This window comes from Sander lucioperca, chromosome 2 (genome assembly GCF_008315115.2).
Source record: "Sander lucioperca isolate FBNREF2018 chromosome 2, SLUC_FBN_1.2, whole genome shotgun sequence".
Lineage (NCBI taxonomy): Eukaryota > Metazoa > Chordata > Actinopteri > Perciformes > Percidae > Sander > Sander lucioperca.
In genome coordinates this window covers 11892505-11904618 of record NC_050174.1, presented here as the reverse complement: position 1 = coordinate 11904618, position 12114 = coordinate 11892505, and positions in this window count along the sequence as shown.

Sequence of the window (12114 nt, the reverse complement as noted above, 5' to 3'; positions counted from 1 at the left end):
CGTTTCCACTTTTCATTTTCTGCATGAATTCTTTGAACAAGGTGAAAGTGGAATGAATAGTTGATTTAAGCTATAGACTATAAAGATAGTGTTGTAGCAGTAGTAGGCCTGCATCGGAGATGATAGATTGAAAAACCATTGTGTAAAATATAAACCATATAAACTACAGTTACATCATCTTTTTAAACATCACAGAAACATCAATCGCCATACTTTACATTATTATAATGGGTCCTAAATTTGTGTATGCATAGTCTAACTCTGGATATTTGATGATTATTCTGTATGTTCAGTAAATGTATCGGGAGCTTTTATCCAGAGTAACAGCCACCAGTGTGAACACTGTCAAAACTACCCTGTGAATGCCTTCACCAGCAGCCCAAGTGGCAAAGTAAGTACTAGCAAGGGCCTACTTTAGGTGGGCTAAACCTGAGTGGATTTCAATTGTTTGTTTTTTTACATGAGAAGACTAAATTTGTAGCATACTTAAATATGTGCGTATGTCTTATAACCGGAACAGGCCTATGAAAAATAATGTTTTATGTCAAACTGTAAAGTTTGTCTGACTGGTCTCTCCACAGTTACCAGTCAAAACAATTTTTCTTGATTGAGAAGACATAAAAACATCTCTCTACTTGCTACATCTTTTTCTTCATACAGTTTAGACACGAGATAGCGGCATTTTGACAGAATACAACAAATTAATTTCATAAAAAGACACCTGGATTCAGGAAAACCTCTGACAAAACATCTCTTCATGCAGTGATGTGCTGTTAACAAATCAGGTAGCTGTAAAAGGCACTATAAAGAAGCTGTTAGAGATTACATCACCCTTGCCTGGAGCTTTTATACTTATAAATAAATGGGTTGAGACACTCTAATAGATAATTTCCTTTTCAGAGCTATCCTCTTGCCTATAAGGTATTTACTGTAGGCAAAACCAAACTCTCTGTGTGTGTGTGAGTGAGAGTGAGTATGTATGTATGGGCTGGGAACACTTTGCTTTAAGTAAAAAAACATTACATATTTGAAACACAACTAAATGAGCAGCTATTCTTTTCCCTAACACAAAATGCTGATTTTTAAGTTTTGAGGTTAAATGGACGGGGCAAACTGTTTTTGTTTTCATGTTAATTAGTCTCGTTTGTAGCCGCCGCTGTTCTTTGCACTTCTTTTCTTTCTCACACTCGTTCATGTTGTTCATTAGTGACAAACAATAGGCAGCCTGGGTCTCTCGCTCCTTGATGAGAGGAAAAATCACTTCATAAATAAACAGTCCTGCCCTATTCTTCTTCTGTCTCCCCTTATCCCCTCCTCTCAGAAGCCCCTTTCCCACACAAACCTTAACACAGTAGCTGACGTTCCTGTTAGTTAAGATGCTCTGGTAGTTTTATAGCTAAGCAGCTAGTGATATTTAGGATTTGAAATGATTATGTATGATGGTTTTAAGTAGCCCTCAAGGCAACTCGATCTCTTGGTCGGCATGTTGGCGATGGAAATTAATTCGTAAATATCAAGTACTGTAAATCCTTTTTAGCCATAATTTACACACTCTCGTAACTTCAGAACTATTTGATTCTGTGGTGCCCATATTTTCCAAATTGCCACTTTGACTAGCTGTGCTGCCACCTGTGGTGAGTATAAAAACCTAATGTAACTGTAAAAAAAAAATACAATTATCTGTTTAGGAGACCTTCTGTACTGTATGTCCCTTTTGAATGATGGAAAATATGAAATGACAGAAAAATCTCACAGCTGTCTCCTTTATCATTCCTGCAAAAACATGTGTTAACTTAGCTGCCACCCCCTCCACCTTTCTCTCCTTTTCCCACTCCCCTCCTCCAGTGAACCAGAATGTCATTTCAAGCATGTCTAACCATGGGAAGCCCTTTTAAAACTGTGACAGCAGTTCCCCCCAATCCCCACTAGCTGTGAAGTGTGTGTGTGAGTGAGTATTGTATGTCTATTGTGATTTGCTGGAGGACATGATATCATATGCAGATTGAGGATGACCCCTTTTAAAACTACTTTCTTACTTTAAATACCTTACTTTATGGTATTTTAGGCTGGTGCCACACACACACACACACACACTATTCTTCCAGCGTGTCACCCTCATGCTGGGCCTATGATGAATGGGTGAGACTGTCAAAAGCGAAGGATGAGCAGTAAAACTGAAAGAGAAAAAAGAGTAAAGAAAAGGCTGCTGGCAGGAAAAACAAAAGGAAAGATCTGAGAAGGACGATGGTTGTCTAAGGTGGTTTTAAGGAGAGATTTCTGAAGGAATGAGATAAATGGAGGATGGTGACCTTTTGGGGAGAAATAAAAGAGTTCAGCGAGAGGAGAGAAAAGGTGCCTGACAAGAGGACAACACGGTGATGGACAGTAGGGCTCAGAGAGAGATAAAAGTTGGGCATAGACATAAAAATGCAACATTTCTAGTTTAGGTCAAAAATAAAGTTCCTCAGACATTTGAATCTGAAACAGATAGTACTTTTGTTTTTTATATGCTAATGGTATTCATGATCCATTTTCACATTCTGATGATGTGTCTCAGCTAGTGCTGGGGGTCAATATGCTCTCTATTCAGCATTCGCTCTCACATCATTTTTGACAGGCTGTCATAACACAACAACTTCACGTCAGCAGCTTTCAGTGTCAACACTTGAAAGAATGTTGACTTTGCTTTCAGAATGCTGAATGTCGCCGAGGCAGTAGAAATGTGAAAACACATTCACTTTTTGATCTCTCAAATTAGAATACAAATGGGGCATGATGTTTATGAGTAGTGTTTACTCCTGGTACATTTTCCTATTTCCGATTTCCTATCTTACTAATGTATCTTCCTTGTGAATTTGAAAGGGAAGTGTTGCATTCTTCATGCTGGACAAAGTGTCTCGCCACCAGTGGAAAGCAGTAACCTGCCGTATGCTGAAGAGCTACTTCTACAGTATATCAAGGTCAAATTCCACCACTGCCAAGCACACCGGGAGCAGACACTTCATTTTCCAAATACCTGATGTTAAATGTTTCTCCTCTCATCCTTATTGGAATCTGCTGGAGCGCTGCAGTTCTGAGACCACAACACTTTTCACAGCATTGGAAGCCAAACCATTGGCTTAGCTAGGCTGCAGGATTTCAGTCCAGTAAAAACCATGTATCTGCAAATGTGGAGATTTTTAATTTTTCAAAGGATTAATTGTTTCTTTATTGGTTCAGAAAATGTTCATAAAAATGTTTCTTAGTCAACTCCACAGATTTTTTTACACATCAATATCTGTTAACAGGTTCTGGGGAGTACTACTGCATATGTGTGAAAAGTTGTATAAAGCCCTTTGTGGCTCCAGAGGAAGCTGTGCAAGGTCTGATAAATTGACATCACTTGAGGCAGGGTTGGTTGAGGCTGAAGACTACAACTTTGAAAATGAAAAAAATCTGTTGTTGTGGAGTTAGAAAGAAGTGAGTTCACCAGACCAATAGCCCAATCCTCACCTCAGCTTGAGGTTGGAGTAGCTGCTACTAGCATAAGGGAGCGTTCAGACCAAAGAAAGTGATCCGGCGATTCGCCGCAGGGTTTTGCGGAGGTGGGAGTGTCACTTAAATGTGAGTTTGACAATGTTATAGAAGTGCAATGCTAAATCGGTGGAGTAGTCTTTTAAGTTGACGTTTTGGAGATACATGGTTTTTACACAACAGTGATGCTTTAATACAATATGAGATACTAAGGACTTTTTCTGCTGTCAAATGAAACCGCTGTTCCTTCAACAGTCAGCTATTCAAAATGTGACAAATAACAAGCACATGCACTTTCACACTGTTGTGTTTATTGGAAAAACCACACAACAGCTCTTTGTGGTTACATGGACTCGTCATTACCAAAGATGTATAAATGGACATATTTGTTATTCAAATACATCATCTCCGCTTTGGGATATCATCTGCGCCTGAGGATTTAAAGACCACCTTACCTTTTCCTGGTTCACTTTTAGCAGCATTTATCTCTTCATTTGATGTGTGAATTAACTAACAGACAGGGGATTAAGTACATTTTAGAGAAACACCTCTGTGGCACGGCAGCACATCTGCTAATCCCCAGCAATTCACTTCAGCATGTCTTTAAACTAACAAGCAGTTTAACATAATCTGCTTTAAGCCTGTCCATTCACTCCTATTCACTGGAGCATTTACATAGCAATCCTTTCTGCCTGAATGGTCTATGGAGAGAGAGAGAGAGAGAGAGAGAGAGAGAGAGAGAGAGAGAGAGAGAGAGACATACAAATAAAAGAATTAGAGAACATACGCAGGAGAGTGAGGGGTTGTAGATGTGTGGGTGAGTTGTGTGTGAGAGTATACGTAGTTCCTCTTCCTATTACAGTCCATTTGTACTTTCTTCTCTTACAGTGGAGAAGTATTTTGTTTTGTTTTGTTCCAGAAATAGCCGCAGTTGAGCCAAAAAAAACTTGAATATGCTTTGCCAAATAGAAATCAGGTTAGTCCTGCAAAAAAATGTAAAATAGTGGAAAGTTGTTTGGAGCTTGAAGGAGTTGGTGTTACAGATTTATTGACGGAGGCAAGTAGGGAGTGCATGAAAAACTGGTCAGAGGAATGTGTGAGGGGTGGAGTGGAGAAGCAAAAGAGCGTGATGATGAAGGCTGGAGTAAACGGGCTGCCTATGAACAGTGTTAAACCTATTCACCTCTACTCGTTGCAAAACAACAACTTCAGCATAGAATCCTGTGACTGGGGCCCACCTTCACCTACTCCTGTCAGAAACACACCCACCACAACTCATCAAAACAACCCAAGGAATTGATGAGAGAAATAAGGAAAAGAAGGGATAATGCGTAGATTAAGGAGAGGCATGATGATGAAGAGAGGCGACAGAGAAGAAGTCTGCCATGTCCACCTCTGACCTCAATTCTAATTTGTTCTTGATTGACCTTTTAACCTTTGGCAAAAAAAAGCACTTCACACTACTGCTAATCCTTTCTCACAGACAAATCAATATGAAAGTCAACAGTGAAAACAGGAGTGATGAAAAGATAAATTATATACACAAGAAGGAATGAAGAAACCGGAAGATATAATAAGAAAACGCACTTGTTCCTGTTAACTTATTACTTGGGGAAAAATGCTGTGTCATTATTTAAGCATAATAAGTAAGTATACATGTCATGCATTATAAAATGACCACACATTAAATTAATATCAAACTGATGGTGACATTTTGTGGTATGTCCTTGATCAGTCAAACACCAATCAGTGGAATTTAAAATTCAAAAGTGCAGCACAAAAACCATGTTCCTGTTTAAATAATTAGGGAACTCACTGTACTGTCTCTCACATATGTGTATACGTATACGGCTTTCAAGGCCTCCTCAAATCTAATCACCTCAACAATAAAAAAATGAAGATCTTTTCTTTCTTTTATTCTCTATTGTTTAGAAACATACACATATCTACATACCTACACAATTACATATAAACATCACCTTCATAAAGAAGGGTTACAAACATCTCTTTGCCCATGAAACATGAGCTATCCATTTGAAGTTACTGTGACTAGTATCTCTCACACACACACACACACACACACACACGCACACACACACGCACGCACGCACACACACACACACACACACACACACACACACACACACACACACAGAGAGAGGTAGGTGTCAAGCCATTTAAACTTAACGAAGGCCTAATGATAGACTGGGAATGGCTTTTACAACTTGTTATTGTCATTGTGAAACCAGTCACTGTATCACTTTACAACCACCATAAACTCATTGACAGGGAAAGGTGTGGTTAGGGTGAGGTACTACAAAACTGAGAATGAGTATCAGAAATCCACCTCTGTAATCATGATATCATAAATATTTCAATTATTCTTAATTGCTTTACTGTATGTCTAAAATATAAAAAAAGAGTAAAAGAGTTTTCCCTTAAGCCATCTGGCGAGTACAATGTTTTCATTAGGATTTCAATGGGATTGATATCCTGTTACTTTTCTCTAAGGCACAGAGACGGTAAAGCAAAACCACAAATTAAAGGCTCAAATTTACTTTGAGTATTTGTAGTGTCATAAATAAATTATGAGGGGGCGTATATCAAATCAAATGCAGTCAGAACAAGATTTCTGGCTAAATAATATACTTTGTAAGGAGAAAGTGATGACACACGCAGTGTTTTTGAGTCTTGAAGAAGCCAAGTTAATTTGGCACCCTGTGAAGAGCAGGGGTTACAGCCGTTGAAGAAGGAACTGAATGGCCAAAAGGGTGGAATGTTGAAAACGTCCTGTTAAGGTAACAGAATTGTTTGCAGAAGACAGAAGAGTCGTGTGGCAGCTACTTCCTGAGTAGGAGTTGAAAGAGAGAGCAAGATGTACCACCTGCTCTGTGGGATCTTTGTCTGCCTACTTTTCTGATTCACAAATCTGCAACAGCTTACCAAATAACTGAGGATCACGATCAGCAGCCACCCACTAACATTTATTCGCCTCCCCCCTCCCACAATGATGAGCCCCCACTTCTGTTTCCATCTGTCACACAAAATATCTGAGACAGCTCTGGCTGAAGTTTGCTGTAACCTTGGTGAATGGTGTTTATCTTGTTGTGTGTCATGCACAATATCTACAACACGGGTGATTGGATTCTTAACATCATTTAAGTGCATCTCCTCAGTGCTTTATTAAGGCATTTAAAAAATGCACTGACTGATGGAATAAAGTATATTAGGGTTTTTCCATAGGTTCAGGTCAGTCTGCTTTACCCCGAAATTCCACCATGTGCAGAAGTGACCTGTTCCTGCTGCACCACGGTTTTGTTCCGTCCCCTGCCACGAGCCATACCACACCGGGAACGTCTCACGGAGCATGTTAGAAGCGAAGCGTCTTGCCTACCCGACCGACACTGAAGGCTCTCTGCAAGTACTTGAAAAAACAATCACGTGTTTATTAGCTAGTATCTACCTTCCACTCCAAGCACTCCTGCAATTAAACTCCATGCCTTCTCTTTTCTGGCGTTGTCCTTATAAAAAGGATCTGTGGTGTCGTATAACATTAAAGGTCCCATGACATGGTGCTTTTTGGATGCTTTTATATAGACCTTAGCGGTCCCCTAATACTGTATCTGAAGTCTCTTTCCCAAAATTCAGCCTTGGTGCAGAATTACAGCCACTAGAGCCAATCCCACAATGAGCTTTACTTATTATGTGCCATGTCTGAGAGAGGAGGGGGGCAAGGTGGAGGGTGGGGGGTGTGGCCTTGATCAACTGCCACTTTGCTCGTTTGAAAGCCATGATGTCTCTCTCTCATGGGTGGGCCAAATTCTCTGGGCGGGCAAAGCAGAGAAAGGGGAGGTAATCTTGCTCCTTATGACCTCATAAAGAGCAGATTCCAGATCGGCCCATCTGAGCTTTCATTTTCTCAAAGGCAGAGCAGGTTACCCAGGGCTCGGTTTACACCTATCGCCATTTCTAGCCACTGGGGGACCATAGGCAGGCTGGGGGAACACATATTAATGTTAAAAAACATCATAAAGTGAAATTTTCATGCCATGGGACCTTTAATATCTTGTGTTTGTCCACCTTCAAGATTAATCTCTCGTCATTCATGGCGTTGTAGAGGAGACGTATATGATATTGAGGTATCTTTTGGTAAATTGACTGGATGCTCTCGTCCACTTGCTGATTACGGTCAGCCGTATGGGAGCTGTGTTCAGTTACCATACTTTCCTGCTGTTGCTGCTTCACATTAAAAGTTTTCCAATTGCGAACAGGAGGAATGCTTTGATTGTGAAGACGTTATAGCAAATGCAATGTGTTTATCACAAGTAATTAGTGGTACTATTCATTAACTAGAGCTAAAACAAATACCACGGGAAGAGCTCCATTATGTAACAGGTTGGTTTTGTGAAATGTAAAAAAAGATGGTTTGAAAAAAGTGATGTAGAAGCAATTACGCTGAGGGAAACACTGTATTGGCTGAAACACTGAGTTTGGGTATCTGAATCTCTATCAGTTGATAAAAAGTAGGATCACTAATATTTGCATCCCTAATACTTACCACTGTCTTTGAAGGTATAACAAATTATAATACAAGTGCGAGTAGCACAAGGGTGTTGTACTATTTCCTACTGCCAATTTAAAATCATAGAAAATGCAGGGTTTGAAACATGGATCAAACACTATATGGATTGCTATCAAACAATGGGAAGCAGTAAAGGAGGAAGCTTAATATTTCTGAACTCAACGGCATGAAAAAGTTCAACAGGAGTTCAATTAGTTATAGAGGAGGCACATGCCTGTCATGAGGCGAAATAATTGCAAGAGTTCAGAGTTGTTTTGGTTGAGCCGTCACTGCAGCAGTTTGGGGAAACAGCCTTTCAAAGAAGGTTAACTAGCAGCTTCACACTGGCTAACAAATGGGAGGAATAACAGTTTATAGTTAATAATAATAATAATAAATAATACATGTTTTAAGATGTGTACCAAATAATCTAAATCACTTAAAGTTGTTTATGTTAATTTGATTTATGTCAGCTCTTTTGCTTCACTTTCCGGGATGCCATAGGACACTGATTTACAATCATGGAGTTCTGGTAATTGTTATTATCCATTCAAAACTAACTCGGTTTTGCCCTGAATAGGTGGGGAGGACCACCTAAAGTGGGAGCTTACGCTAATAAAAGAGCTACATGTGTTCCAATGGCCAATGACAACTGTTCCTTCAGCCAAGAATAGCGAAGCCCAATAAAACCTTTCTGTCTCTATTGCTTGTCCTATTCACTGTTGCTTTCTCCAGCTCTCTTTCTCTGTCTCACACACTCACACATGCCAAGCACAATACCTCTTTCAGTTGATTAATAATTCTTACGCATGCCTGCTGAGTGTTGTGTGTTTTGGATATTTCATAATATCATCATATTTAAATATTAATGACTTTTAAAACAAAACAGTTCTGAATGAAAAAAACAACGATGTGTTAAACTAACTAAGAGAAGCACCAGCAAATTATCAGAAAACATATGCACACTGGTTTACAGAAAGATCACTTATTGAACGCAATATTTAAATTATCAGTGAATAGATAGAAGAGTACAGAGTACAGAGGATTAGAGAAGAAAGACAAAAGAGTGAGAGACTGGAGAAGAGAAGAGAAGAGAAGAGAAGAGAAGAGAAGAGAAGAGAAGAGAAGAGAAGAGAAGAGAAGAGACCTGTTATGGTGGCTGTTTAGGGCCAAACAGAGCAAGGTGACACCGGGGGCAGGGGTTGACCTACAAACCGACGGTAACCCCCACACCTGCATGAACACATGCACACAAAGACACGTCCACCAACCCAGACACACAAACATGAACACAGACACTAACTTATTCACACATTGCACGTTGCCCACAACACCGGCTCCTCTAGACCTGCCAAAAGGCCACCATTTGACCAACCGATAATACCATCTGTTAGGCAAAACACTAGTGCTTTGTAATTCTTTCTCACAGACTTTACCAAACAATCAGATAAACACTGCCAGGGATTGAAAACCCTGTTTTACCGACGACTTCAAAGGAGAGCAATGTGAGAGAGGTTAGAGGTGAGGGCCAGAATTAAGAGGGGGGAAGAAGTATGTCATTTCACTAAAAGAGGCACTCTGTAGCAAAGAATGGAAGATACATGAAAGAAAAAGAGAATAGCTGTTTCCATTCAATTGTCATGAGAAATTTAAGCAAACTTTTGAAATGTTGCAGAAAAAGAAATGCGAATTAGGTGCATTTCCATCAACTGGTTTGGAGCGAATAAGTAGGCTACAGCGTAGTTTCGTCAAAAGTTGGCGCTATAGGCTAAGCATGGATGTTGTTGGCAGTAAACAGAGTAGAAGTAGAGATTGCTAACCGGAACAAAACAAAACAAGTCACCTTGGCCATCTAACCCATCTACAGTACGAGAGAAAAATTGAGAGATTTCTTCAAGAATTTTGTGGGACGGCCTCTAGCTCACCCAGTAAGAGCATTTGCCCCATGTTGGCCGAGTCCTGCAGCGGCGCAGGTTCAAATCCGACCTGCTGCCCTTTGCTGCGTGTCATCCCCCATTTTCTCTCCCCCTTTCATGTCTATCCACTGTCACTGTCTAAATAAAGGGAAAAGCCCCAAAAAAATAATAAAAAACAGCTGAAGCGAACGTTTTTGCCCAATTGAGAGAGTTTTATCGAATTTTGCCGTTTCCATTTAGTTTTTCTATTGCGATACTTCGAAATACGCATAAAAATATCTGAATGGAAACACTACTATCGATGGCAATGTATTTAAAGTTAGTTACTGATGTTAGTACATTGAATCTAAATAAAGAATACTGAACAGAAATCTATTTCTAAAACCAAAATTCAGTTACGAACCTTTCATAAATTTCCTTAATGGCATTTTCACCTTTATTTGACAGTGTAGAGGCAGAGACTGGAAATGGGGACATAGAAAGGCGAATGACATACAACAAATCAAGCCAACCCACAACATTGCAGTAATGTGGCATGCACTATAACCACTCGGCTACCAAGGTGCTCCACAAACCCTCAAGTCTTAAACCATTAATCATCTTTTGCGGTTTTTCAATGATTAAGTTTAATACATTCACCAGATTCTTTATTAAATTTAGTGGCTTAAAATAAGCATGACATGATGAATTTTCTGACACTGATCTTGCATGAAGTAGGGCTGTGACCGGCAAGCAACACATTACTTAGTAACACATTACAGTTAAGTGCTTACCTTTTTCAATAATTTCATTACAGTTACTTATCCCAGTATCGTTCCATTATTTTGATTTATAAGGATCGACTTGTTCACTGTCTTGTTATATCAGTTTGGTTTCTGTGCACTCTGCGGACAGACTGGGCTGGGACATGCTACCTTGAGGTGGGAGGAGGCTGTTAGCCACCACCAAAAGAGGAGAAATGCAATTGTCATATGTTCTTAGGTGCTAACGTTACCAATAGGTACACCTACACTAAGGAATCACACAGCTGGAACTTCTGAAGAGCTGTGTGCAGTCAAAGAGGCTAAGCTAGCTGCTGCTGGATGGTCACTAAATCCCTCCAAATTGTTGGGCTGCCTGCTTGTTAAACCACAACGACTTTTTCAATGTATGACGATTAATCAATTACAGTTTTCTAGTACTTTGCCTAACACTTTTGGGAACACAGAAATATGTGTCCTATAGTATAGTTAGGTGCATCTTTCTGACCTCTTGCAGAATGTACAGCTTAAGTTTCTGATGTTAACAAAGCAGGACAGGAAGGAGGGACAACGGGACACAGGGAGGGAGAACAGAAATGGGCAGGAATTGAGTCAGATGGGGGAGGTGATGGGAGCATAGCAGGGTGTCGGAAGGGTGGCGGGGGTGCATGAGGGTCTACTAGGGGTAAGTGGCGCAGTGGGATAAGAGCGTGGGGAGTTCATGCCCCCGCCAGGCCCTTTTCGCACTGCATAAACAAAGAGATTACAGTGAGAAGGGGCTCTGCGCCGCCAACAAGCAGGGGCACCACACACACACACACGCAACCACAGTCACATGCATATAGGAATCATACACACAAATACACACACACACACACACACACACACACAAGCATATAAAGACATACTTGCACACACAAACAAGGCAAAACTTGTGAAAACAGATATGCACACACAAACACAACATGAACACAATACACTGACACACACTAACGAGAAGCATCACAACATAGTGGCGCCACCTGTCTCCTCTTCACCAAATAATGAGCTCCCCGCTCCCGGGATGCTACAAGTTGGCAATTAGCAGGGAAAAGAAAGAGAGAGGCATGAAATGAGGGAGAAAAACAGATGACAGGAGGGGGGAAAAGGGTTTAGGAGAAGAGCGAGATGAATAAGAGAGAGGAGAAATGATAGAAAACAGAGTACTACAGATACAGATAGACAAATGATTTCAAACCTAAAATTTGAACAGACCGTGACAGAAAGAAAAACCCAGAGAACCTGACAGATCCACATTTATCCAAAAGAAGTATAAACCCTAAAGTTGAAATATCTGTACAATTTTACTACTACCATTCATTTACTATCTCTTAAATAATTTGCA